The sequence below is a fragment of the Micromys minutus genome (assembly GCF_963924665.1).
Source record: "Micromys minutus genome assembly, chromosome: 5".
Classification (NCBI taxonomy): domain Eukaryota; kingdom Metazoa; phylum Chordata; class Mammalia; order Rodentia; family Muridae; genus Micromys; species Micromys minutus.
The window spans coordinates 84,552,002-84,579,083 of NC_137974.1; the positions used below are offsets into that span (position 1 = coordinate 84,552,002).

The 27,082-nt window shown below is 45.1% G+C and overlaps 1 protein-coding gene across 1 annotated transcript in view; it reads right to left on the bottom strand.

The window, feature by feature from the left end:
• FHL2 (four and a half LIM domains 2) overlaps positions 1–24,938 on the bottom strand; it is a 64,633-nt gene extending 39,695 nt beyond the window's left edge. The window contains exon 1 of the mRNA XM_080917274.1: positions 24,840–24,938. The gene's annotated coding sequence lies outside the window, so the exon portion shown is untranslated. The remainder of the gene's footprint in view (positions 1–24,839) is intronic.
• Positions 24,939–27,082: the final 2,144 nt, after the last annotated feature.

Consider the following 27,082-nt stretch of genomic DNA (forward strand, 5'->3'; position numbering starts at 1 on the left):
AGCACAGAGCAGGCCATTAGTAAACAGTGCCTCTTATTTAAGAGGAAAGGGGAGATAAATCCAAGGATAAGAAGGACATATGCTGCATTCTCTTCAGGGAGGAGATTAAGACTTAGCTCCTATTCTAAAAATGGAAGTTTCTCTTCTGGTTGAAAACCGCTGCTGTACATAACAGTTTGTCAAAGGAAAATAAATCAGGAGATAGTCTAATTTCCCAAGCAGAACCAAGCCACTACAAAAGCAAGTGAAAGGTTATTGAGTTCTCTTGTTTATTACAATGGGCCTGTAACTCTGTTACCAGTCAGCTACTCTCTGGGCCCCAGGGCCACACAGCTGAGGTGGCTGGAGGGAGTGAGCTAGCTGCACGTCTCAGGATGCTTGGGAACCATGTGAGAGGGCACATCCTTAGGGAAGCAGCTCTCCAGGTGATCCCAAAAGGGCTTTGAGTGAAACAACTCCTTGGAATTTCAAAGGCCTGGGGTAGGGTACTGGAACCCCACGTCCATTTCAGGAAGAGGGGAGGGAGAGCAGAGGCAGAACTGCTGGAAACTGTAAAACCTAGCCTCCTGTATCACATCCTCTGTCAGGGGAGGAAATAGAGACATTAACATCATTAAATCAGAAGGTTCAGTCTGTGGAGCGGAGTGATCCAAAGGATGGCGCCGGATTGGCCTGCACCAGGGTGAAGACAGAATATCCGAGGCAGGTGAATGCTACCACCTGGAGGCAAGCCAGCTAGTGAGAGAGGCTGGCTGCAACCCCACCTGTGAGGGGTAGACTGGGGTTGCCTTCTGATGGTGGTCACTCCATGTAGACCATGAGGACGTCATCATCACCAGAAAGAAAGCAAACATGTGAAACAGGTCCAGGAGACAGACCTCCCTAAATGGCTTTCACTGGCTGACCAGCAGCACTGGAAAACTTTGAGAGCCCATTTGTGCCTTGGAAAAGAGATTTCTCCCACATGGACATCCCCACTCAAACCTGGGTAGGAAGCTGCCTGGATGACTCAGCCCCGACTCAGAGCTCATCCTCCGGTTGCCTCACATGGTTGGATGGTGAGTAAGTGTCTCGGATCAGAAAAGCCAGGAGAAGCAACAGGAGGGATCAAAACCCATGCCCTTTCCACCTGAGGATGAGAGGCAGGTGTCTGCATGCATCTAGATGACACAGAACCAGATCCTGGGGTGGTGGCTCAGCAGGTTCTACAAACCAGACAGTTGACAGGGCAACAGTGCCCTCAGAGCATATGCAAACCAAGGCTCCCACAGGCTTCCTCCAACAAAAGGAAGGAGTTCCTATCTTCCACTCCCAGAATCCACTCGGTTCATTTACCTGAGACTCCCAAGAGAAGCTCTGCACTCAGCCAAGGGCTGCCACCTCCGCCCCTTCAGCCCCCTTTCAGGCTCTGCTAAGAAGGGAGATGCTGGCTCTCAGAGAAGCAGTTCCCATATCCCATCCCTTCTTTCTCTCTTTTTCACAAACGTAGTTAATGGGTGCAAATAGTCAGTGTTTTGAAGCCTCAAAACATGTCTTGACTCCCAGCCAAACCCACAAATGATTCTATGATTCTGAGTTTTCCATGGGTGGTTAAAGCCTGCTTGGAACGCTGGATGCAAGTTTCCACTGTGGCTTAGACAGGACACCGAGAAAGACTCTGGTTGGCTGAACCACCAAAGGAAAGAAAGGGGGAAAAAAAACCCTCTGGCATCAAAGTTCCGTCCTGTCAGCGAATGTTGAACTCATGAGCACTTTCTTGGTGCAGGCCCTGAAAACATGAGCTCTTGCTTTTCACTTGAAATCTTAAAGAGAAACAAAACTTGCTACCATGAACTACACGTTTGAAACCCTTCTGCGCTCTGCTCTAAGGCCTCTTTTTTTTTTTTTTTTTTTTTACCTTTCAGCTTGCCTTCTTTGACTGTTTTACTCTCTCTTGCCCTGGTCAAGACACCTCAAAACACTTACACATGTGGCCTGTGAACACTCACCCCTGCATCCTTGAAAGGGGACAATTCGTTGTTCCTGGGCTGTTTGCCTAAGCCGACTAAACCCATTTCCCTGTATGGAGTAATATTAGCAACTTTGAGATCTTGTTCTCTCTCCTCTCTGGAAGACCATCTGAGGAGTCTGTCCAAGAAGGGCTCTGGGACAGCCTGGCTAAAGGAGGGAGTGGCTAAACTCAGGACCGGAAACTATGGGGCCATGGTAACTTCCTGTCGCTAGCAAGAAAAATAGCTTGGCTCTTGGTTTTGAGTGTCCCTGATTAGAGTTGTTACGCGGGTCTGTACTGAGGCTTTATCTCAGCATAGTGTGGTAAAACTGCCTCAGGGCAAGGAGCAAGAGAGGCAGGGTCTGGGATCTCCTGATCCTCATCAAGGACATCCCTAGCCCTCCTCGAGAACCAAGGCTTGGTTGTTAGTGTTTTGTTTTTGTTTTTTGTTTTTGTTTTTCATTTTAAGTTCCAGGGATCCAACCTACGTGCTGTATATGCTTAGCAAACAGTTTCTACTGGGCTGCCACCCAGTCTTGGGGACCAAGGTTCTGGCACATGGGCTTTGGGGAATATATAAGCTCTGAGTATAGTGAAGAGTGTGTGTGACTCGGACAAGTTCTACTTCCTCTCCTCTCCCTCACCTGTGAAACAAAGCAAGCACTGCCTCTCTTTTTACCTCATGAAAAGGGATCTTTTTGTAAGAGATTTATCTTTTCTTCAGTCCATTTTACAGTTAGGTTTCAATGGGAATGCCCTAGAATGCTCACCTGAGGGTAATTCCGCACCAAAAGAAAGTTAGCTATACATGCCTTAAGTTCTCCCAGCAAGAAAATTGAGGACAGTTTTCTCCCTAGTTTGGAAAATGCTTTAAAATTGGGCCTAGAAGTCATGTCAGAGCTTTCTGGAACAAAGTTTCTTTTTATCTCATTGTACCAGGTAGTTGATCGTTGGAATACCAGGAATACATTTTCTAAAATGTGTGACCTTCAACATCTTCTGGTGGTAATATTTGCCAGAAAACTATAAATAAGTAGATATTTTAGGCTATATTAACTGTATAGACATTTTTGGAGTCTTCTGCATGGGTAAGATGCTAGGTAGTCGCTGTACAACAGTAGAGGGTTGTTGATCTTCCTTCTGGAACAGCTCCAAAGGGCTCCATTGCAAATAACTGTCTGATGTCTGAGACAGCTAGCAAGCTGTCCAACTCAAAAGGGACTCTTTTTCTCCCTTCCCACCTTTGCCATCCTTTCCACAATTTGAAATTCTACATTTTTGCATATATCCTTGTTGACAGTCTGGTTTTCTGCCCTGGTTGCCTTGGGATGAACTCTCCTGCCCTATTAGATCACTGTCTGCTTCTTGTGCTGCTGTGTTGCTCTACTAGGTCAGGCTAAAAGTAGAAGGACATTCTTGGGAGGTTTTACAAAGAATATGCTTGGCAAGGTACCCGGCCAGGGAATCAGAGACTGTAATATGATCCTAAGCAAAATGAGGGGCTTCAGAACCACTTCCTGTTTATTCTCTGCTCTGTGTGGTCTACATCAGCTTCAACCAGTAAGAGAAGAGTTTTTTTCAGTACAGAGAAGTTTTCTTTTTTCCATAACAGCATTGTATTATTGACCAGGTCTTAACATGCTAAACTCTTAATCCCCTCCCATCAAGATTTATTTATTTATTATATATGAGTATACTGTAGCTGACTTCAGAAACACCAGATCTCATTACAGATGATTGTGAGCCACCATGTGGTTGCTGGGATTTGAACTCAGGACCTCTGAAAGAGCAATTGGTGCTCTTAACCACTGAACCATCTCTCCAGCCCTTTAACTCTCTCTTAATTTCTCTCTCTTAAATACTGTCTCTAGAACTCTCTCTTACACTAACTCTCTCTGTCTCTCTGAGCTACATCCCAAGTTATCAGGATAGGCCTCTTGGAATATCTCTCTTTACTCTGTTCCTCCCTCTATTACCCAGAACCACCACCACCCTCTCTTCACACCACCGAAATACTACACACAGTAACTCCACCTCAGGAACTTTTGCATTGTGTACACACTGTGTCAGATCATTCCATATCATTTTCCTCTTTCTCAGATCCACAGAAGGCAAGGCTCTGAGCCCCTCACAGGAAGGACTGAGACATTTCTGTGTTCACATCTTTTTCCAGCTTGGTCACTATTTACTGAATTGAACTCAGGTTTTCTGAATATACCTGAATCAGTTTAAAGCTGTCTGCAGGCGAAGGTCATCAGGGCTGATTTCCCATTCAGACACTGTAGTGATCTAGGCCTTGCCCTGAAATCTGCTTTGCAAAAAGATTGACTCCAAGATGACTGGGAAAACTGGACCTTATAGGAGGTAGCAACATACTTGGGCACGTGTGATGGTTTGCTTATTCTTAGCCCAGGGATTGGCACGATTAGAAGATGCAGCCTTGTTGGAGGCAGTGTGCCACTTTAGGAGTGGGCTTGTAGACCCTCCTCCTAGCTGCCTGAGGATGCTCAGTCCGTTCCTGGCTTCCTTTGGATGATGATGTAGAACTCTCAGCTCCTCCTGCACCATGCCTGCCTGGATGCTGCCATGCTCTCACCTTGATGATAATGGACTGAACCTCTGAACCTGTAAGCCAGCCATAATTAAATGTTGTCATTTTTAAGCATTCCGTCTATGTGCACTTTTTAAGCATTCCGTCTATGCAGATGAGAACATATAAAATGAACCAAGAAATCCTTCTCCCCACCACAGTTTCCTAAGGTTCTCCTCTGTCCAACAGCACCAGCATGCAATATGGGTCACTGCACAGGTAGGCATATGATCCTAGGGCAAAAGCTCAGCCGTAGCTTCCCGAGAACTCTTCAGCCTTTCGACTGTGTTTCTAATAGTCTGGGAGCAGAGGTAGGAGAGACAGAAGCTCTCACACCTCACCCTACCAGTCTTATAGCAAATTCACTTGGATTGAAAGACTCGAGCTATGACTAGAAGAACACTGGCAAATATAGGCAGGACCAGAAGGTTTTTACATCCCTTGGCTGGCCCTCTGCACCCATAGATAGCGGTGAGGGTTTACAGGTTCAATAATCCAACTTTGATTTCAGCATTGGGGTTGCTTTCCAGTTCAGCAAAGGCTTTTTACCTTCTGCTACCGGAAAATGGTAGAACCTTCAGGAAGGGGAGGTTGGGAAGACTCTAGGTCACTGAGGGTGTTTTGTTAAAGGAGATTGGGAAAATGTAGCTCTTTCTGATTCTTTCTTTTCAGCCAGGAAGTGAATAACTTGCTCCAGGATACTGCCCTTGCTTTGATGTACAGCCTCACCACAGGGCCAAAACAACAGAGCTTGAGAATGATGTGGTACTTCTGTCCCAGGGCCTATCTAGATTCTCTGTCTAACAAAGAGGTAGAAAAATGGGTATAAAACCTATAATGGGGCTGCCTCAAGGCTAGGTTTTATTCTTCTTGGGTCCCTGAGACGTCTCTATGAACTAGATGGAGAAGCATAGGCCATACTTTTCCATGGCAGCAGATACCCAAGCCATGGCCGAGAGCTGGACCTACCCCAGTGTCTCTGCCAAAACAAGTCTATGCATGCTTAGTTCCTAGACAGTGTCTACATCCCATTACTGAAGTGAAGAAATGTTACAGAGATCAGAAATCACAGGAACTCAACCCTGTTGACATCTGCATTCAGGGGGAGATAGAAGAAAGGTCTGTGGTTTTGAAGAAGGCGGGACCGTGAGGATGGGGTTGGGACCCAGGAAACTTGGTAACCTGGGAAGGAACCAGGATCAGATTAAAGGTGGGAGGGTAGTTTTATCTCTCAGATGAAATCAGGGCCAGGCAGCTGGCCAGCTGGAAGGGAAGCTGGGAAGGCTAAACCCAGGTGACTTCACTGGCAGCTTCTTTACCTTCTAGTGGCCTCATTTGCTTTCCTCCCTTCATACTCTCTGCAGAGACTGTGTCCTATACGCAGGCCCTCATATAAGCAAAGTGAAGCGCTTTCTTTGCATCTAGTTGGTCTGTGGCTACTCCTCGTGACTATTTTCATCAACCACCTCTAATGTGCCAGTGCCTCAGTAAGACTTGCTCAGATCCTTGGCAAGCTATCTGCCAGCAGGTTTATTGGGGTGAAACCATTTGAAGTCTCATTTTGATTGCTAATCTCTGAGAAAACAGGTCACACATTGTACTGCTAGTTGGTGGTGGTATCCAAAACCAACAGTGGCCTGTGTTTCTCAGGCAAGAAGGATTCTTGGCTCAGGCTCCAGAGGGAAGTGTGTGGTATGCGTGTCCTCTTGTATCAGCTTGTGTTCTGTTGTGCTGGCAGCCAGAGGGTCCACATAGGTGGAAAAATGCTGCAGAATGTAAGACTGGGAGCTGTGAGACACTTGATCCCTTTGTATTTGCCTTCAGAGTGCTAAGGAGCAAGCCAGGGGGACGCTAAAGCCGTGGCCGCTGGCACAAAGGAGAACTATATGATAGAAACATGCGAGGTGTTTTTAGGACGCTACACACCACACACATAAGAAGCCATGGGACCCATACACAGAAAGTGCTGGGTCAAGACCATTTCATCAAATGCTGAATCTCCAACATCTTGCTCCCAAACTACGGCCATGTACTGAATTCCCACGAAACTTAAAGGGGGACAAAAACATGAGGAAATGCTCAAGGAATGCAAGTAAGCCACACTGTCCTTTCTCCTTGAGACACCTAGAACCATCTACTCTGATTTCAGCTTAGAAACAAGCCTAACTGATCCTAAATCCGGCACTTACTCTGTTCTAAAATGCACACAAAATTAGAGGATATTAGTGTTTATTTCTTGTACTATTTTCAAGTGTAATTAAAAAACCCAAATTATAACTCAGAGAGAAGTATCAATACCAGTGCTGTCTCATTGAGAGACAATTTTTAAGATGATAAACCGTGGGGTACAAAGTTTCTGCTTCATTAACCCTTTGCAGGTACAGCCTAGTGAATCTTATCTCTTATTCCTGGTTTTAATCCGAGCCCTTTATTTCTGATGCATCCAGAGTCCTCATTGTTGGGATGAATAACATGAGAATAATGTCAGAACTTGGGGCTATTTTGACATTCACAGTGCATAGGGCCAAGGATAGAGTTAAGAGGAAAAGCCATTGCTTAGCAGGGTTTAGGCTTTCAGTTCCATCTCTAGAATGATAACAAAGAAATGTTCCTTTCTGGGCTCCCATAACATTCTTCCAGAAATCCACTATTTACTAAGTGACTCACTGTTACAGTCCCACGAAGATAAGTAAATCTCCCTCCACCCTCTTCAAGTATGATTAGAAGGAATAAAATCTAGCTGAATAAAGCTAAAACTCCAGGAAGTTCTGGTCAGAACTAAGATATGGAAGGCATATCCCACTTCCGGATATATATCTAGAAGCCCCCAAATCAGGAGCTGTACCCATTCACAGTACTCATGATTGTAGGAGGTGTATATACCTGAAGTATCCATAAATAGATAGATAGATAGATAGATAGATAGATAGATAGATAGACAGGCAGACAGACAGGTAGATAGATGGATGAGAAAACTACAAGGAAGTGATACATATAATAAAGCATTATATAGTCCTAAAATAGCAGGGACTTCTGATGTATGATCCAACATAGGTAAAACCGGAGGACAGTATGTTAAATGCAATAAGCCATTCACACACACACACACACACACACACACACACAAATAATAATAATAATAATAATAATAATAATAATAATACAAATCCATAAAGCAGCTGGACTCATACAGACAGGAAGAACAGAAGTTCCAGAAACTGTATGGGGCAGGAGGTGGGTTCAATGGGGGTGACTGGGGACAGTAATGATGGAAATAGACACATAGTTCCATTTTTAGAAGATGAAAACAGTCAATCTGGTTGGTATATTAGGTTTAAACACAGTATGGCTGAATTAGACATTTAACAGTGATTAAAAGGATGGAGAAAATATGTGGCAGGTGCATGTGTGTAAAGTGGTGGTAACACAGGCAGAACCCTCAGCCAGACCCGAGTCTACAGAGCTCGATTTTAATGTGTTGACTTGATCCGATTACTGAATATCAAGCTATTTGGCCAAAGCTTATTCTGCGGTTGTGGGTGAGACTGACACCTGGCTGGCCAGCTTTCTGATATGGGGACAGAATAACCAAGAGGATCAGCTCAACAGAAGAAGAGGGTTCTTTGACTGGTGGTTTCAAAGGATTCAGTCCACAGTCAGTTGACCCTGTTGCTTGGAACCTATGATGAGACAGAAGCCTAAGGCAGATGCATATAAAAAAGGAGGGAGGGTGCTTACCTCTTGATGGCCAGGAAGCAACAAGAAAAACAAGGAGCTAAATTTGGAAAAAAAAGAGAGTGGAACGTCAACAAGCCATCTATGGGCACTCGCCAATGGCCTAACTTTCTTCCATTGGGTTAACTTCCTAAGACGTCCACCACTTTCCAAAAGTGCTTTCAGTTGGGCACTTCCTCCCCTCCAAACCCAAACCTGTGGGGAACCATTTAATATTCAAATATAACAGCATTTAAAATTTCATAACAAATAAAGCAGTTTAACTTTTATTTTGTGAGTGTCCTTCAACCAGTTAGAGCGTGGATAGAACAAAGCCTGACCTACCCAGAGGAGGAGAGAATTCTTTCTGCCTGACATTTCTAGGCTGGATCATTGGGCTTTTCTTCTCATTAGCTGCAATGGAAACTCAGCAGCTCCTGTGCCCTGAGCCTGCCTCTCCTCAAGTCAACTGTCCGTTTCCCATTTCTCAGGCTCAGGGCTCCCTTTGGCTTTCAGCTTATTGGCTCACTTGCTGACCCTGGGACTTGTGAGTTGCCACAATACTATAAGCCATGGCGTGTGCATAGACTCATCCCTCAGTATCACAAGGAGATTGGCTCTGGGCCTTTGCAGGATACCAACATCTGCAGATAGTTGACTGTTTTTCATAAAATGGTGTATAGCATTTGCAATATAACCGAGGGGTGTTCTTGCATATACTTCAAATCATCCCCAGATGGTTTATAATACCTAATACAACACAAATGCTTTATAATAGTGATGCACTAGATTGTTTAGGGGATAATGGCAAAGGTCCAAAGGTCTGCACACGTTCAGGAAAGAGATGGGGAGAGGAAGAGGAAGAGAAAAAGAGAGAAGAAGATCATCCATTCTTCCAACCCTAGAACAAAAACTATAAAATAAAACACAAGAAAAACTTATCAGAAAAACAGCATCTTTCTCCCAGGAGTGGAGCATCCACAACGGATAGAAGCCAACAGACACTACGGCAGTGTTACTGAGAGCATTATTATCTATGTACACGAACACAGAATGTCTGTCCACTTTTGAGTACACACTGTACAATGCCATTTGTCATAGATGTTTGCCGCCCACAAGAACTATGTAGTAAGACCCCATTACTGAAGATTTCTCTTATGTCGGTTGCAAGGCATAGAAAAACAAGATGGAACCGGAAGGGAAGCTGCCGCCCTGCTGGCTAGTTTACACAGTGGCAGATGGTGCTACATAGGCTCCTGGGGGAGAATTGTCACCGGCTCAGCTTACTCAGCTATGGAGTCTGCATAGTATGTTGCTGGTGAAGCGGATAAGAAGTGCCCAGTGCTGAAATGATGGCAAATCACTACTAGGGGTCACCCATCCTCTTTTTGAATTCTAGGCCCACTCCATAGGAGAGAATCCATGTCTGGTTCTGCAAACCTAATCTGAAACCTGTGGCTGAGGAGGCTTTCTAGTGGAAAAGCAGCTGCCTTTGTTTTACTAAGTGGACATGGTGGGCCCATCAGATGGCTACCTAAATAACTATATTTATACAAATAGATTAGTGCTACCACCATCTTTAAGAGAAACTCCTTTATGTAGAAGGCTCAAAGCTTATACATGGTCAAAGTACTGAGATCAATGAGTTGTTGGTTATTCAGCCACAAAAGTGATATCTATATCACTCCCTTCAAGGCTCCCGGAATATCATGGAAGACTGGAACAATGTAAGAGCCCTGGGAAAGGTAAAGTAGAATTCTATCTTCAGAATATGACATGGTTCTTACGTTCTTAAATACACAACAGTTGAGAGAGTGACCAAAAAAAAAAAAAAAAAAAAAAAACCATAATATTGGGACTGTCCTTCTGGGCCCTTGAACCGGCAGATCCTCAGAACCTATAGGCAGATGATAGTAGCTGAGGGGAGGGGCTGAGAGGGCCCCCTCTTCCCCAAGTTTCTAGACACTTAAAGGTGACTGGGGGAAGGGAGAGAGATTTTCTTCACTGATGTACACAATAGCAAATAACCTATGCTTCTGTAAGTAACTTCACAACTACAACACTGTAGTCAACCCTTGTAAAATATACTGGAGTGCCTAAAGAAAGAAAGAAAGAAAGATAGATAGATAGATAGATAGATAGATAGATAGATGATAGCTAGCTAGATAGATGATAGCTAGCTAGCTAGATAGATAGATGATAGATAGATAGATGATAGATAGATGATAGATAGGTAGATGATAGATAGATAGATAGATAGGTAGATGATAGGTAGATAGATTGATTGATTGATAGATAGAATAGGAGATAGTAGAAAGAGTGAAAGCAGTGCCTGTTGGCAGTGCAGTTTGGTAATGCTTTTAAATGGAGTGAAGGTGACTCATGCCAGGCAGGCACCATGCCTCCCCCCAGACAGAGTCAGAACAACAGAAGTTGCCTCTGTGAAAAAACACACCAGAACGTGTTAGTGAAATGATTCAGCTGAGAAGATTCTCCTGAAAATAGAACACAAATACAAAACAAAAAGTAAACGAAGCAAAGTCCTTACAACCACTGCCCTCTGTCTACCTGAGTGGCCCCACAGCGGAAGTGCTCTGGCAGAACACACTTCACAGTAACAACACAGCCTATGCTGTGCACTTGGCTGGATTAGCCAAGCCAAGAAACACATTTACAACTCAGTTTTATATATAATGGGCTGGGATGAAGAATATGAAGAATGTGTGGAAACATACTTTGTTTCATTAAGCCACATACAGCCAATCTCCCCTACCCCCAACCAAAGACTTTGGCATAATCTTCAAGGAGAGGTGTCTTATTAATTTTATTGATCACATCTACACAGCAGGCCTTTCTGTCTTTCCACATTGGGAAGGCAAGCATGCAGATCTGTAAAAGGCCACCAGAAAGGACCAGATGTACCATCCCTGGTGCTGCCTCCACTTTAGTGTAAGTTATTTTCAGCCCGAGACATTTAAGAAAGAGTAAAGGCAGAAAGAACATTCCGCCACCCCTGCTCCCCATCTGTGTGAAAATAAGACATCCATGTCCCTTTGTGCCCCCCTCCTGAATCCTGAGAACAGCCCTCAGGGCACCATAAAAGTCTGGACAACAAGCTACTCTTCCATCCATTCCCCTCTCACAATTCACCATTCCTAGAAGCCTTTTCCTTTGTTTACAAAAGGGAAAAAAAGCATGAATTCATTGTCATTTTTTAAAAACGGGTTACAAATTCACCAAAATGGGCTACAAACTCCTAGGTCCCGCCCCTTCTTTGGCTTTTTATTCTGTGACCATCTCTGCAGAATAGAGTACATTCTCAGCAGATGCAATGTGGGCATCTTTTCTCCTGGCATTCTCTTAGTCAGATTTGCAGGCTTCACCTGCAAAACGGGGGGGGGGGGTTGGGGGGGAGGAGAAAATGGTTCTTTTCTTTGCTCATGCCAGTATTGTGGGGCACAATACACGCATTGTGGGGCGCGTGCAGTGATCAGTGGAGGGTGGAGCAAGAATGCTTGCAGTCTTTGATTTACACTCTTTGAGAGAAGCCACCTGATGGCTTTCATGCTGGTGTGCCCCGCCAAGACCGGGTGACCTAAACACACGGAGGATTTGTTTTCTTATAGCAGTAGAGACCAGAAATCCAAGATCAAGGTGCCAGTAGATTTGTCTCTTTTGAAGGCCATAGATAAAAATTCATCCCATGACTCAGCTAGTTCTTGGTGAGTTCTTGTTGGCTTCCCTTGTCTTGTAGACTCATCACCTTGACCTCTGGTTTCCTGTTCACATACTGTTCGCCCTGTCCAAATTGCCCACTTTGTGTCAGGATGCACCTCACACTGAAGTCGAATGCACACTAATCACCTCACATTAACTGATTGCATTTGTTAACAGTTCTATTAACAAATGAGGTTCCAAAGGTTGCAGTTTCAGCGTGAATTTGGGAGGTCCAGGAATATCCAACCCTGAAGCCAGACTAGGGGAGAGATGCAGATAGACCCTATGTAATCCAGGCCTCCTGGGAACAGCTATCGGCTAGAAATAAAGTGACTACTGCCTCTGTCTTTACCAGCTTGACACCAGTCTGGGGAACAACCAGTTCTTCACAAGCACGGGGCAGAGTCCATGGACTTGATTTGGTGCTAGTAATAATGGCTCTACATTTCCATCCTACTTTGTTGGACGTTATGAACCAGGTTTTAAAAACAAGCAGCCCAGTCTCTAACTATTGAATAGTAGGTGTTAGTATAGATTAATCACAATGACAGTTGGATTTCCCTAATTGTGGGTTCTTCATCTAAGGATGCAACTAACCATGCTTAAGAAATACTCCAAACAACCTTCTAAAAAGCTCCAAAAAAAAAAAAAAAAAAAAAAAAAAGCAAATCTTGACTTTGCTGCATGGAGAGTATAATATGCCACATTGCATGTATGGAGTGATATGAGGCATTGTGCTAGGTATGTGTGAGGTAGTATATAGGAAGATGTGCATGGGTTATGTGCAAACACCATACCTTACAATGCACTTGAGTGTCCATGTACACTGGAGGTCTGGAAATAACTTCCTGTAGATACATGCTCTACAGAAAGCCAAATGCCCGAGGGAAGAAAATAAACTCCACTCTCATCCAATAGACAAATTTATCTGAAATTAACATCATTGCATGAATGTCATTGATGCCAAATGACAGGCACCTCAATGACGTAGGAAACACAGGCTGTCCTGGGACAGAGAGGAGGAGCGACTTGACATTTGATGAGATTTGTGATATAGGCACCAGAGTAGCCCCCCTCCCCGAGTGTGCACATAGGTCTGAGCCTGTGTGCACACGTGGGGGTGAGAAGGCAACTGTAGGACTCAGTTTTCTCCTTTTACTATGTGGGTCCCTGGGAGAGAACTTAAATCATCAGCCGTGGTGGCACATGTGTATACCTACTAAGCTGTCCTGCCTACCGTCCTAGACTTGTTACTCCTAATACTAGTTCAGTATTCTTAACTAACGTGTGAACAATTCTTTATCGCTGTAGTTGTTATAGTGATTGAGCAAGTCACCCTCTTTTTGCTGGAGGAAGAATGTGTATCTCTGCATCTTGCTTTCTGGCTCAAAGATATCTGCTTCCTCTGCAGCGGGCTAAGACCACACACTTTGTGGTCTCCAGCTCTGTCTCCACTGGATGCCGACTTCTATCATCTGCATTAGTCAAAGCTCCCTGGGCTCTTTTATAAACAGATTCTGTTCCCACAAAGAAGGGAAAGAAGGAATTTTCCAGCTCTCTAGAAAGGCAATGTGCTTTCTGTCTTAGCCACTTACCATCCTTGTTAGTCTTACCCCAGACAAATCACTGTTGGTTGTTGATGTCTAAAACCAATTGCAACCATGTTACCTTAAGAGCTCTATGACCGGAGCCAAGGGTAACCGAAATGGGAATGGGAAACACATGGCGGGAAGAAAACAGCAAGTCCACTCAGGCACCTTTGCAGCTTTGCTCTGTCTAGACAAGCTTCAGGGGCTGCTGAGGCTGTTCCACCCCAGCACCCAGTGCCTCTCTCCCTCACTCATTAACAGTCAGGAAAGGGGCCTGTGTCTGCTTCCTACACCATTGTCAAGGCCAGGTAAAGCCTGGCCTTGAGTTGGGGGGTGTTCTGCTCATAATGCAGCATGGAGCAGGTAAGGCAGAACCCACACAGGCGACCGCTCAGCACATCCCACACAGAGCACCCAGCTTGTGCCTGGGCTGCCCCCAGACACCGCAGAGGCTGCAGCTGTAGTCATCACAAGAGCGACTTAAGCTTCTCAGAGAGTTTCATACCCGCGGTTCTCTCGCCTTCCAGGAGGGAGTGCAGACTCTCAGTATTGATTTCTTTTTCTTTTCTTTTTCAAAAAGACATATATTAATAGAAATGATGGCTTAGTTGTGGTTTCAATTGCTGTGAAGAGGCACCATGACCAAGGCAACTCTTATAAGCGACAGCATTTAACTGGGGGCTGTGCTGCAGGTTCTGAGGCTCAGTCCATTTTTGTCAGGGCAGGGAGGAGCATGGTGTCCAGGCACGCATGCTGATGGTGCTAGAGAATGTGAGAGTTGAAAGTCACTCTAACTCAGGGCAATGCCATAAAATAGTAATTGAACAGGGACAGATCTCCAATATTGATTACCATTGCACTTCAGTGCAAGAGGCTCACAGGACCAGCATGTAAACAACCGAACTTCAGCATTTCTGGTCTTCTACCGGAAAGGAATTCAGATATTTGAGGCTGCAGGCAAGCTCTCAGAGGCCCTGTGTTTAAAGTGTAGACAACATTGCTGGGGGCCCTTGGTGCTCCTGATCTGAGAATTTGAGCAGATGGATCTTGACTGTGCCTTAAGCAAGGGCAACAAGACCTTCTCAGGCAAACTTTTGGGCCCGACACACACATTATCTCTTAAATGATGGAGACATGTTCTGAGAATGTAAAGTTCAGCAATTTCATCACCTGGCAATTTTGTCACTGTGTGAACTTCAAAGCACGTACTCCCTCAACCTTAGATGGTGTGGCCTTCTACATGTGTAGGCTGGAAGAGTCAACCTATTGCTTCATACTGTGGCTATCTACAGCATGTTACTCTACCAAGTAGGCAGACAACTGGGACATATGACAGGCTTCAATTATATGTAAATACTGAACAGGTACAGAAAAAGGTCCTTGGTGTGAACCATTTTGTTTGTCTGTTTTACCTCTACTACAAACATATGGTAGTATCACAATACTGCTCTAATCTAAATGCTGTTCTGAAGCACATGTAAAGAACTCTCAAGGGGGCCTCAGCTTGGGATATACATTTTGTAAGTGCTGTGGCCATTCTTTGTAGGGAAAGATGACAAATGTATGTCTACACATATACAGATGCATACATACATGCATACATACATATATACATACATCTCCTTCTCATAAACACATAGCCTGTATGTACATTGACCTCTCTTTTCTAACACTACAATATAAACATCAAGCAAGGGTGGACATAGAGCAACCAACTGGGTGCAGGTGTTTATCCCATTCCTAACACCCATGATTATGCCCTGCCATCCAGAAGTTTGCTGAGGGTCCTCTGGTCCTTTCTGCTCAGCTTGCAGCTCTGGGGGCTTTGTATACTTTTGTGTGTGGGGAGGTTCCTATGCTACTTGTGTGAGGTCTAGACAGGAATTATCCAGCAGGTTTGAGAGCCAAGGGCTTGGCGAATGTTGACACTCAGTAAAATGGTGGCTCAAAATGAATACCTGAGAAGCAAAGTTCCTCCTTGACCTCCTGACATCCTATCCTGTATTTTCCCTTGAAGCAAGTCACAAGAACCTAGATTATTCTTTCCCTAGGCAGGTTACGGAAATCTGAACAATGAGTCCTATTTCCCTCAAGTCAGTCATGAAATATAAACATAGTGCTCTCGTTTTCCTATCTATAGGAATTAGAGTTGAATTACTTTGTGTGTGTGTGTGTGTGTGTGTGTGTGTGAATACAGCCTTATGTGTACTGTGATGCATGTGTGGAGCTTAAAGAACAACCTCTGGTTTGGGTCCCAGCCTTCATCTTGTTGGAGGCAGGACTTCTTTGTTGTTGGCCACTGTATGTACCAAGGCTGATGATCTGAAAACCTACAGGGAGTCCCTCATTTCCACCTCCAATCTCAACACAGAGTCAGAGCAAATGCATGCTGTGCATAGCTTTTTGTGGTTTCTGAAGACTCAAAACTAGGTTCTTATGTGTGTGGCAAAGGCTTTACCCACTGAGCTTCTCCCCAGGACCTCCCCTGCCTGTTCATTTAAAAGTCAGCCACAAAGAAAATTCTCTAATCTCTTGTCTGGGAGTAGATTACAGACTTCTGGTTCAGAAGGGTCCTGCCTCACACGGGGAGGAAGGACTGCTGCACAGCGGGCCACCAACAAAGGGATAAGCCTGTGGTTCCCCGTCTGTTCCTACCGGGTCATCACTTGTTCCCCGTCACATAGACACCAGCTCTTGCCTTATTGACCCCAAGCATGAAACTGAATTGTTCTTCTGAAGATTCTTATTGTCAGACACTCCCTCCAAAAATGATAAAAGCCTGGACAACTAGCTGAGGTGCTGATTAGCATACCAATGTGCGTGTTGGCAGCACCTGGCTCACTCAGAGGCTCCTGTCTACTTTTCTCACCTCTGTCCCTCTATCCTAAACCTTTCCAGCCCAGGGACTAGGCTTCCCTCCCTCTCCCCTCTCTTCCCTTCCCCTCCCCTTCCTCCAGCTTCTCTTTCTGATGCAAAACTGCCATTTCAGCTCAGCACTTTTTTGGTCCTCCTCCTTGGCTCCCAGTCTCTCTTGCCCCTCTCTCCCTCTTCCTCTCTAACCTCCCACCTATCATGGCCTCCTTCAGTCCACTGGCCATGTCTCGGCTACTAATCTTGCTCCCTGCCCCCCCTCTGGCTATACAATAAAAACCATCTCCCCATCTATACCTTGGAGGGTCATGTTCTCATTTTCATCCACTTAAGCCATGCAAGACCACACGCAGATAAATGCCTTATATATCTCTCCTGACAATTGCTAGTTTATCTCAACCAATTCCAGCTCTTGGCCTTCAGAGGAAAAGCCAAATGACACACCAAATGACACACTGAATATTACTGTTCTGCTGACTGATGCTCTGACCCCTGGTTCCCCTTACATCTATTGTTTTGGGACCTAAATAAGCTCTCTCTGTCTGTGTCTCTGTCTGTGTCTCTGTCTCTCTCTCTGTCTCTCTCTCTCTCTGCCTCCCTCCCTCCCTTCCCCCCACCCCCTCTCTTTCTCTGTCTCTGTCTTCAGGAGGTTAGACCCTACACTGGACCTCATCTTTACTAGCCATGGAAAGAAGCCTCCCTGTGGGTTTTTTCCACTCTTGGGGGGAGGGGTTTGAGAGTCCCATAGACCCTGCAGCTTGATTTTGAACCAGTCACCACCTATTCTAGATAGGGCTATACTCAACTGATGTAGACACACATGGCTATACCCACCCTTCCCATTCCCCTTATAGGTCATCTAGCTCTGCCCTGCCTGCCTGCCTGCTGGTTTGGTCTTGGAGCTTCTGTCTTTCTACTCTGGCCAACCTTCTCTTCTTGACTACTTGGGCCTGGCATGTTCTGGAGAATACTGAGCTAGGTCAGCCTTTCTATTGGCCCTACTCAAGTGTTAAGATGCTCACATCAGCTGATCATCTTGGCACTGGACTCCATTCAGGGTCTGCCTGCTACTCCCTGCATTCTGTGAAGGCACCTGGCTCTTGATGAATGGGAAGTACAGCTCAGCCTGTCTCCAACAGGGCTTTCATTTCTCCCCAAGACTGACATTTATCACATATCTGTGGTAAAGGTCTCAATCACATGTTTGGGGATCAACGAGACTGATGATTTTAAAACACCTTGGTGAGACACGTCCCTTTTCAAAGTTCACTGTGAATCTGTGGCATCCTGTGTTGCAAATGGGCAGGACAGAAGAATGAACGGCCCTGTGCAGAATCTCATAAGAACCCTGAGCCAGGCTACAGTGCATCCCGGCTGTCTTGTACCATTCAGGGTGGGGTACTGAAGCCACTGTTCTACACAGAGCCATTTCCTCAAGATGTACATATTCTAGTTTTGGAACCCGTGGGCATCATGCCGTACTCAGAGAAAGAGACTGTGCGGGTGTAATTGAAGGTCATAATGTAAGGAGGGGGCCTTGGATAACCCGGGGGCTTGAGTGAGTCCTAAGAGTCCTTACCACGTGAAAGATGAATGGACGAAGACAATGTCAAAGAGAAATCTGAAGGTGAGACAAAAGCAACAAGCCCCAAACACAGGCAGCCTTCAGAAGCTGAGAAAGTCAAAGAGAAGAGTTCTCCATGGTGTGCGCTCCATTCTAACACCTAGATTTTACTTTTAGCCCCGGGGAGACACACTACAGACTTCTCACCTTCACAGATGTAAGACAACTTAGATTTCAGGCAGCATACACCTGCTGCGGAGCTGCAGCGTCATCTGGAAGCTAATACAACCACTGCTGTGCGCCAGCCCAGCGACTGGATTTCACTGTATCTCACTTGAAAGCTGGGAATTGCAATAGTACCTGAATGCTGTGAAAGCCAGACTGCTGTTTACATGGCTTTTGTGTTCATTTACATAATTGCATATTCAGTAGCTGTCCTAGTCAGGGTTTCTATTCCTGCACAAACATCATGACCAAGAAGCAAGTCCAGGAGGAAAGGGTTTATTCAGTTTACACTTCCACACTGCTGTTCATCACCAAAGGAAGTCAGGACTGGAACCCAAGCAGGTCAGGAAGCAGGAGATGATGCAGAGGCCATGGAGGGATGTTACTTACTGGTTTGCTTACCCTGCTTTCTTATAGAACCCAGGTCTACCAGCCCAGGGATGGCACCACCCACAATGGGCTGGGCCAGGGATGGCTCCACCCACAATGGGCAGGGCCCTTCCCCCTTGATCACTAGTTGAGAAAATGCCTTACAGCTGGATCTCATGGAGACATTTCCTCAACTGAGGCTCCTTCTCTGTGATGACTCCAGCTTGTGTCAAGTTGACACAGAACCAGCCAGTGCAGTAGTTATTGAAAGTCACCTAGAGATGGATATGGGAGGACGTAAACATGAGCAGTTTCCATATAAATGCTGCCCACTTTACTTGAGGGACTTGGACATCTGTGGACCCAAGTGTGTGCTGAACCTATTTTCTATATGTACTGGGGGATACCTGAATACATGCCATGTTCATGCATGTATGTATACATATAGTATTTCCAGGTGCATGTATATATAAAATAATCCTTTGGATTATATGTATACATACACATATACACATATACATACATATACATATATACATATACACATACGTATATGCATATACATACACACACACATATATATATTTGGAGAGAGAGAGAAGTACATCAGATAAGACACTAGAAGGTGTAAATTTTAGATAGGGTTGAGAGTTGGGTCTCAAATATGGTTTAATAAGAAGAGGAAGATGTGTGATTCTTAGGTGAGCACATGAAGGACAGAGGCATCAGCAAGTGTGAAAGTCCTCGGCCGAGTTGGGGGAAGGGCAGCGTGAGCGGAGATGGCTAAGTGGGGGGAGAACATGCAGGATAGAACCAGATTGTTGACCCCTGAACCACACGGGGGTCTGTAGGCTGTGTGGTTAGAATCTGGATATGTTGGTTTGAGAAGCCTTTCTTGGGTTTTGAGGAGGGGAAACCATGTTCCAGTTCAAGTTACGAACACAGGGACGGGTTTGTAAAGAAAGCTAGAGGTTGGGGTGAGTATACAGGTTCATCATCACTCCCCAGGAAAGAGGGGGCTGCTAAATATGAAAGTAGCAACAGCTGAGGGAAGGAAACCAGACCCTGCCCAATGGATCAGCAGCCAGACAAGATGACCTACTGCTCTTGTTAGATAGACAGTTAAGTCTCACACCCAGATCTCATCGTATAAATGAGGCTGACCTTGGCGATGTGAATTCCCAAGCCTCAGACTTGTTGAGAACCCTACGTTAATCACCATGTCCTTCCTCCAGCCTTCCCTACATCTTGCAGAGGTTTTCCATCTGGAAGTGTGTGTTAAAATGGCACGGAGGTTGGACCTATGTCTTCCCCTCAAGGATGCTTGCAATGGTGGTCAATTTGAGTGCCAAAAATTTGTACCTGCAAAGGAAGAGGCGCCTGCGATGAAGTTGTCTGTGTGTATCAAATCTCTTAGCTTCATCAGTGCCTTAGCGGTACCACTCTGTCTTCTGCCTCAAGGACTGGAAGAGAACAACCCTTGACCATCAGCCCTCAGTTTGATGTAATTAAAACTGGCTTTGAAACAAGAGCTATGCCATCATAACTGCTTGTTTTCTTTCTGGAAACACAGTTCCTAAATATTAAGAGACTCTGTCTAAAAATTAGGCAGTTGTTCAGAAAGAAAGCTCACAGACTCTGGAATTTATTCAGCACCCCTCCTCTAGCCCATCTGTGGAGAATTCCAAGTCAGATGACTTACTTAAGGGCACATAATCATCAAATATTGGTGTTCAGTGCCCAATAAGATGCCACTTAAAACATTACTGGGAGAGCCATGTTCTCATACTGTGTACAAAAGGGTCAGAGAATGAACATCAAACCTGTTTCCCAGTCACCATCAAAAAAGAAGAAACTGTCAGCCAACAGAAAGCTTCCACCCCCTCCCCATTAGTTTTCAACACTCCTAGAACCCTTAAGCCTGTCCTGACCACACAGGTTCATCCCACAAACATTTCCTAGGCTGTTGGGTGAGTCACTGTATCAGCTCTGAATCTGGCTGAGAGAGGTAAATACAACCTTCCCAAGCTCCAAAGGATGCTGTGCCCCCTAAGAATCCAAAGGAGAAGAGGCTGGTATTCCCACTTGCTGTTCAGACTCTATAATCTCCCTGTGCATGGGCCCAATTCTGCTTCCCCACTCCTGAATCTACTGCGGCCTAACAGGCCTCCTTGGGGGGCCATCTGTGTGTTGAACTCACAGTGGTGCTGGCCTTACAAACTTCAGTGACCACTGGTCTTCTCCCTCTCATTCAAACTGAATAATAAAACAGAAACCACACTTGTGTGCATGAGAACGTGAGAGATTCTGTGTGGATGCCGCAGGTAAAGAAATGCATTTGCAGTGGAAAACCTCTTCCAGACACACCAGCCACTTCCCAGAACTGCCTGCATGCCAACCGTTACCCAGCTAACTCGGGGCTCGAGGAAAATGTGGGATTGAAATCAATCCCAATTCAGGTACTTTTCTAAACTTTCCCCCCTTCTTTCTATCTTTATTTTGCAGAAGCAAGACACTTCTTGATTTCCTTTTATAAAACATGGGCTTTAGGACAGGTCCCAACAAGAACAAAAAACGAAGCACGCCGGCCCTTCTCCCTAGGTCATTAGGTTTCAAGCACACATTGGAGGATTTCTTGGGCTTTAGAGAAACCGCCTTTGTTTCCATCTCTGCATATTGTCTACACTCTTTCCCGTTGCCATGTTCCCAGATGTTAGTAATCCACCTCCTCGCTTCCTACAGGCTGAAAAGGGCTTGAGGGACAAGCCAGTTAGCAGTGTCCCCTGCTGGCTGAGCTTCAGATCCTGCCTGACCTCCCTTCGGATGACTGAAAGCTGTGAGCAGAAATAAAGCCTGTCCTCCCTGAGGTGATCACGGTGTTTATCACAGCAAGAGAAGCCAAACTTAGACGCGTGTATTAATATTCCTGGGGTGTATGGTTTCCTTTTGGCTTCACTTTGAGCATTATTTTTAAACTGTAACAAAAATCCCATGTTGAAATCATTTTCCTTCCTATCAGAGATGTGTCTTTTAAATGCAAATGAAGCACTGCAAAACCCTCTTTGAAGTTAAAAATTTGATGAAAAAAATTAAACAGCAGAGCCCTTCCTTAGCCAGAGAGTGGCCTGTTTTCAATTTCCAGACACCCCTCCCCACACACACGCCAAAAATTAAACTATAGATCATTACTAATTTTCACTTTAAAATTTTCCTATTTATGAAGTACATCTGTTACATATTAGACTGCCCATGGTTCTATTTGTCCCTTTCTACTTTTCACTCACAGTTTAACAGGATGGGGCTAAAGTGATGAGCTGCTGATTAATGTGTGGTAATAAAAACATCAGCAACATAAATTTGTGAGGCTGGCTAGGTGGTTTAGCAAGGAGATGTCTGCTCCTGTGGCCCGACAACATGGGTCCCGTTGCAGAGCTCATGTAAAAGTGGGAAAAGAGAAGACTCTACACCCTTGCCCTCTGACCTTCACAGGCATGTGGCCGACAGGCACATAGGTTTGTTTGCTTGTTGATGGAGATGAGGATAAGCCAGCAAGGGCACAGAATGGTAGAATTCTGCATGACTCAGAGGTTGCATCAAATGCACAGAAATCACCAGACCCATCTGACCGAGAAGCCAGTTGGTTCAGTCTAATAAAACATCTGTACAAATCTCCAATTATGTGCTCAACTCCCCTTCATAAAAGAGCTAAGAAGGATCATACTGTCATATAGAAGTAGTTTTCAAGACATTGGATTTTGGGAAGATGACAGTAAAAATATGTGGAGCATAAATTAGACAAAAAATAGGCTACCATATAACCTGGTTATATTTGTAGTTAATGTATATTTTTATAATTTTTACATAAAACCAAATCCTTTAAAATTATGATGACTAATATTTTAAGATGAATCAAAACTACTTAATTGTGGAAGGAAGATGGAATTCCAGGGGCCATAGGTCTCCTTTTCTCTTTGAAAACTGTGTTTATATTAATAATTGCTCTTCTCCACAGGAGTACCTAAAATCAAGAGGCAGTAGTGGGACTGGGAAGATGGCTCGGTGGGTACTTGTACAAGCAGGAGGCCAGGGTTCAAATCCCCAGTGTCAGAGTAAATGCTAGGCAGATGCAGCAGCCAGCCTACAACCCCAGTGCCGATGAGGCGGCACCAGAGGGTCCTTGGAGCAAGATGGTTACATTTGCTGGGTTGGTGAACTCTTCAAGTTCAGAGTGGTCACTAAAGAAACCTAATGTCATCCTCTGGCCTCCATATGTTTGATATGTGCACACTTGGACTGCTCCAACACACACTTCACACACATGAATACCCAAACATGTACATGCAACCATATTACACACACACACACACACACACACACACACACACACACACACACACACACACACACGTGCGCTGAAGGTAAATTAAAACAGATGAGATAAATCATAAAAATGGAAACAGTTATCCTCATTAGAACCACACAGAATTTCCATTTCTCCTCTTTCTGCTGCTCTGTATTTCCTATGGCAAGTAAACTTTGTTTATACAGTTAAGAAAAACCAAAGGGAATATAAACACTAACAATATAGCTTTGCCTCCTGTTTTGGTGCAAAATAGAGACTTAAAAGCAGCACCAGAGTCACTTTACACCAAGTACTAAGTGTTTTGAAATGAAGAGAAAGGTGTGTACTGCACTCTGGCCTTCAGAATTGAGGAGAAGTATAGAATGTTCTAGAATCTTGGAGGGAAAGTTCTGGAAGCACTAAGCAGAATGATAAAATCTACAAGTTCAAAGCATGATTAACAACAGGTCAGATCTGGACAGAGGGCCCTGTCCTAGGGAGAATGTATAGCTCTTAGTAGACATGCTATATTATATTTTTTTGAGAATAGGGAGGGCATGTCTAGCTTGAAGACAGAATATGTGCCCAGCATGTACAAGATCCTGGATTCGATCCCTCACTCTTCCATTCTTGGAAAAACATTGATTTCATTGATTTTTGTGTATGTGCGTGTTTATGTAGCTCTTTTCTGTATGTATGCACACATGTACATGTGTATGTGCGTGTTTATGTATGCACACATGTACATGCTGACCTACAGAGGCCAGAAGAAGGTGTCAGGTCCCTATGGCTGGAGGTATAAGTAGTTGTGAGATGACTTCTGTGATCCAGTTTAAGAGCAAACTAAACCATCTCTAGTCCCCTAGTCTCTCTTAACACTAGAAAAGGCTCCTAAAATGTAATGAATTAGACTGATTAGTCCTCCACTCAATGAAAGCAAAAGGCTTTTGTGAAACAAAATGAAGCCCGTTATGAGCATGGCTTAATCACAGTCCAGTTGACTAACACAGAACCCAACTCGAATTCCCTCAGAAACGAGCAAACAGCAGCAACAAATCTATAAACCGTATCTGTGAGATCAAATTATATGAGCCTAAAACTTGGGTCTTATGTTTGGGCTCCAGAACAAACAAACAAACAAACAAACCTGGGTTGATAATTTTTTTAATTACGATAAAATTTATCACATAGAGTCTGGTGAGAGGTTCTTATATGAACTATATTGTTGCCATCCATTATATATACTGTATTGTTACCATCTCTGTCGCTTTATCACTGCTGAGGATGTTACGCAATCTGCCCGATTTAGTCCAGTAGAGCTTAACTACAAGAAACAGTAGAATGTGCCCACATTCCCTTTGAAGTACACGGTAGCTCTGGACTCTCAGACTATCGGCCCTAGCATGTAAGTCATCTTGTGTAAACATGCTTTCCCAGAGTAATCAGACACATCAGTAACTGGCCTTTCCACCCAGGCCTTCCGGAAATACTGGGCTGGGGAGGGAAGTGGGGCCTCAAGTACATTGACCCTGCCTTGTGTTTATGTTAGCATTTTTCTTCTCCCTTTGCTCTCTCTTTAAAAGCTCTTCTGGCTTTTAGTTCTGGTTCCCACAGAGAGAGGTCAAGGTGAGGAGGTACCCAGTCTGTTCTCAGCATCCAAGCAGCTGTTTGGGGAGCTGGGGTCCTGAGGTCTCAGTGCCTGCCTGGGTCTAGGACACTCTGTTTGTACTGAGCACCAAAGCCATCTAACCCCAGCGGGCCTTTTAGTGTGGCCTGAATGTGTGCGGGAATTGGCTGGCAGGAAGAAATGAGCAAAAACAATGCAAAGCGGAGCAAGACAAGACAAACCAAGTAAATGTGGTCCTTACCTGTGGTGTCAGAGGACGGGGCCCTGCCTTCTGCCCAGTAACCTGACCAGTGGGGATGAGGGCCAGCCCTGTGCCTCATTGGATTGCCTCAGTGTTGTGGGTTTCTGTCAGCAGTTATAAATAAGGCATGTCCACTGGCCCAGCCCAGTAGATAAGTGTCCAACCCTGGCTCCTGCAAGCCATTTTTGGTCTCCAAATGCAGAAAGCCTCAAGCCCCAGTTGGGAAGGGGCTGGTGCGCACGTCCCCATTTGGCCTTTCTGTCTCAAGGACACCCACTCCGGCCTCCGTGTGTTCCAGCAATATAAGTACAACTGGAAGGGGGGGCACTTGGTCCAGACCCTCCCAGTGTGTAGCCCAGGGCTATACGCCTCACCGGAAGCCGCAGGCAGCTGGCAAAAGAGGAGGCACTTCTCTGGGGACGCATGAGCGACTCCGAGGGCTCAGAAGGGAAAGCCTGGTGGAAAGAGTTAACTGACCTTCCCTCCCCAGCTTATGTGGACAAGGACATTTGCCTAGGTGATTAGTGTAGAGAGCCCAGAAGGGATTCTTGGGCTCTAGCACCAGACACGTGTTTGGCTGCAGACTGGAATTCATTTCCAGAAAGTCATACCTTCCCTCTCCTCCCTGCTCATGAGTGACTAGTGATTCTGTGTGGCACTGAAGCGGAGGGTTTCCTGGACGCTCTTAAAGAGCCATCCGTGTGCCAGAAGAAGCAGAAAATTGCTCCCAAGCCTCCCCCAAGTTTGCAGTTTATGAGCAGATGGCCATGGCATCTCATGCACCTGCCTCCACCCTGTTCCTAGGATGTGTGCTTGGCACTAGCTACTGAGTTCCCACAGGAGATAGGCTTGGGAATTCATCCTACTGCAGCCAGGGTGTGGACAGATATTGGGTAAGGACAGTTCCTGCAGATCCTTCTCCGTCGGGGAGAACCCTGTACCACCTTCCTACCTAGCAAGAGTAGATTATAGAGGGAAGGAAAAGATAGCTGCCCACCCCCCCCCCCCCTGCTAGGACAGGCTCCAAATAAACTGATATCAAACAGTTTAGCCAGAGAAGAACCAACTCAGTCACTCGCATACTGTCATGAATGACTTCTCCTAGTCCAGCAAATACCATCTTAGGAAGCTCAGGGGCCCCTGTGGTGACTCAAATGAAAATGTCCTTTTTAGTCTCATAAACTGGCATGCTTAGTCCTCAGGTGATAAACTGGAAAGGGTTAGGCAGTGTTTCCTTGTCGGAAGTGTGTCAGTGGGAATGGGCTTTATGGCCATTTAAAGCCCACACCAAGCCCAATCTCTCTCTGTGTTTCTGTCTGTCTGTCTGTCTGTCTCTCTCCCTCCCCCCCCCCTCTCTCTGTCTCTCTCCTCTCTCTGACTCTCTCTGTCTCTCAGTCTCTCTATCTTTCTCTCCCACCTTTGCATCAGGTGGATTTAAAGCTCTTAGCTCCATGCCTGTTTGTTTCCTGCCATGACAGTAATGACAAATCCTGCTCCCTGCTACAATGATGGAATAGGCTTTGGAAACTGTAACCAAGCCCCCAGTTCAACTCCTTCTTTTATATGAGTTACCTCAGTCTCGGGGTCTCTTCATAGCAATGGGACAGTAACAAAGACACCTCTTCCTCTAGCATCCCAGCCGAGCTGGTCAATGTTGTATGCCCTCACATGGAGGGGTAAAGTTTCCTTTTAAGTATCTTGCTGCTCCCTGACACCCGGCAACTCTGCTTCTAGCCTGGAGTAATACAGAGGCTGCGGACCGGTAGAAGGCAGGGTTTTCTATCTATTCCTGTTGAGTTAAGCTTTTGAGAGGGGTAAATGGTTAGGGGAGGGATGCCCTCACCCTTGTAAGTAACCCTCTCATCTAAGATCCGTAAAGAAGCCTAATAAATTCATAGGTTCACTGACTGAACGTTGGCAGAACATGTCTCTGTTTGTCATTGGGATCTTGGGAAGAGGGGTCATTATTGCTTTGTGTCTCTTCCAGGGTAGGAATTTTAGCATACACACTAGAATCCCATAAAATATGAGGCTTGAAAGACAAGTCAGATGATTCAGGCTTACCTAGCATCCTGAGTAATTAGAGAAAAATGGAAACTGAGCCACTCTGGCAATTCAGGGAGAAGTAATGGGAGGGCAAAGAGGAGAGCTCAGCTAATAAAGCCTGTCTTGTCACACAGCTTAACCTCTCAGGTAACAGAGGTTGTCTTGGATCTTTGTAACTTTGTAGCTCTATGTAACTT